The following is a 2911-nucleotide window of genomic DNA, read 5'->3' on the forward strand; positions in this document are numbered from 1 at the left end:
CAGATGTCTTATGTTTTAGTTAATATTCATAAATGAAACACCTTGAGGTTGCTTTTGTCTTAACCTGATTGATTCTTCAGTGTATTTTTGCTTGATTAAGACCCCTTTAAGAACTCACAGCACTTAAGTCGCTGAAAAATCTTTCAGAGTTTGTTTGTTGTTTTATGGGCTCGTACTATTATATTTGGTGTTACTACTTATGTTTCCTTCTATTTTAAGAGGGAATGTGGTTTTATAGAACTCCAGGAGAGAATTCAAAGCCACCCTTTTCAACTACAAGGACCTCCGGAATTTGTTGATAATTATGCACACCTGGTATCATAATTTTTCAGCAATATGGTTTCATATGTGATAATTATACAGTTTCAAGTAGCATAAAGTGGTTACTAAAGTCTTGTTGAAACATTAACAAATCACTGTGACTGTGATTTGTTAATGTGAAATTTGTGAAATTTGTTTTTTAATTTTTTTTCAAACTGCAGTGAATTAATATTTTTATCATAGTAATTATAAGTCATTATTTATTGAATGCAAACAGTTGTGGAAAAAATTGAGGAAGTTTGTTCGTTCAGATAAATTAGGCCACATTGCTAAGCTTAAGTATACACCATTGCTGCTTCTAATGATTTTTCCTTCTCTAACTACACTACATCCATTTATCATGGTACCACTTCACCAGAACAAAGCCAGCTCTGCCATTATATCTGGAAAAAATAGACGCCATTAGTGTGTCTGTGTGGAGATAAGCATGGCTACACATTGACACTGCAGCTTGAACTTCACTGAATTTGTTCGTGCCAGTCTAATGCTTTGCCAAAATGAGTCCAGCAGATGAATTGTGCCATATCCTGTTCTGTGTCTAAATTAGAGAAAGGAAAAGATTCAGGATAATGACATGATGCACTCCAAAACATCTCTCTCCGTGACAGAAATAGCAAAGCGATGGGAAACCAGCCTACTCCCTTATTTCCTGAAACTTAGCTTTTTTTCTTTGTATGCAAGGGAGCTTGAGGAAATGCTTCTCTATCGTCTATAGTTTCCTTTGTAGTACATAATCAAAAACATATGAATTTGTTTTCTTCTCCTCAAGCAGAAACAGTCAGCTGATTTGATTTTGCTTGTGAGGACAATAATTTTTCACTTCACAAAACAGCTGCTGTCCTCTGAAGTTTTGTGGTCAACAACCATGGTGTGTTTCACCGACTTAATGACTTCAGGATATAAATAACACATTTACCAAAGATGTGAGATGGCAAGAAAATGCTAACATTTGTTGAAAAGCAAGGTCTCTAGATGAGTTTTTTTGAAAGTTGAACTTCTTAACTTGAGTGCTATGCTTTTAGAATGACGTGTCATGCACAAGTCACCTCAAAAGACGCAAGATGTGAGCGCAACAAATACATCCTCCTAGCGCATGATTGATGCGCTCTGTGTGAATGGCTTATTGGGGTGGTGCATGCATTTTTGCATTAAAAAACGTGGAATATGAAAAAAAGCAAGGTCTCATTTTTTAAAAGTTAAACCAACCCAATCTCGAGGTGGTGATTTCATATACATTCATGCAATGTGATTTGTACGGAAATGTACAAAAGTTTTTTTTAAAAAAGCAATCTAGCCCCAAACCTAATGAGACTCTATGAATTTATACAAATTATCCACCAAATCACCAAAACATAAATAGTTACAAATTGCTATAAGAAAACTTATTTTAACTTAAGCAACATGTTTTTAGAACACAGTATCAGGCGCTACTTATGAGGTGGCAATTTTGTGTAAATTTGTACAAGGTGATTCGTACAGAAAAGTGTGATTTTTAGAAAAGCAGCATAAAAAGTACAGCCCTACTCCTAACTGTCAGATGGGCATAAGCAAATCGTACGAAAACGCACAAATTAGATTTCCTATTCGTATAAATAATCAACCAATTTGCCAAAACGTGCAGTAATTCCGAATTATCGTACAAAGTATTTTTGAACTTGAGTGCCTCGTTGCAAGGTGCAACATTCAAATATGACAGCTGTGTGCTTTTAAAAAACAATAAAAAAGGAGTGCAGTTGAGTGCAAAACTGCATTCTGTGTGAATGGCCTCTTATGACGTTCCTTTATGCTTCGTCTTGCATTTTTGAACGCAAGTACGTGTTTATATTCAACTTTAGTGTGAAAGATTATACATTAATTGAATTTTTACTCCCAGAATGTGACTTTTTCTTTGCTGTTTTTGCTGTGTGGACATCCAGGCCCTGGCAGGTCTGTGTGAGAATGAGATGAAGAGGGAAACGAAGGGAAAAGTCAACGGGGAGCCATTTAAGCTTCCGGTCAGCGGAGGAAGCAGGGAGGAACAAGATGAGGAGGGAAATGATGGGAAAAGTCAATGGGAGCCAGTGAAGTTTACGGTCAGTGGAAGAAGCAGGGAGGAACCACACAATACTCCTTATCAGGCATCGACGCTTTATAGGGAACTGCATGGGAAAAGAAGAAGGAGAGGGGAGAGTGAGGGCGAAGGGAATTGGAAGGAAAGAGAGGTGCAATTTATCTTTTCATCAGTGATTCAAAGGGACTAAACAGGATGCACAGATGGGAAATATTCTGTTATTATTTCTCTCTCTTTCAATCTCGTCTCTATTTGTCCCTCACACGCAAACATATGCCAATCTCATCTAGAATGATGCATGATGAGCTCCATCTGAAAATAATCAGCTTCTTTTTTGCCTCACTGTCTGAAGTGTTAACAGGATTTTAGGAAACAAATTTATGTCTGGCCTAAGGACGTACATGAATAAACTGTCTTCAAGTTCTGTTATTTCTCTCTCACTGTATGCTCTATGCATCATGGGCCTCAATCCAAATTTGATTGTAAAAATCAGTGATATATATATATATATATATATATATATATATATATATTTTTTTT

The sequence above is a fragment of the Sinocyclocheilus anshuiensis genome, unplaced genomic scaffold, assembly GCF_001515605.1.
Source record: "Sinocyclocheilus anshuiensis isolate Anshui unplaced genomic scaffold, SAMN03320099.WGS_v1.1 scaffold183, whole genome shotgun sequence".
NCBI lineage: Eukaryota > Metazoa > Chordata > Actinopteri > Cypriniformes > Cyprinidae > Sinocyclocheilus > Sinocyclocheilus anshuiensis.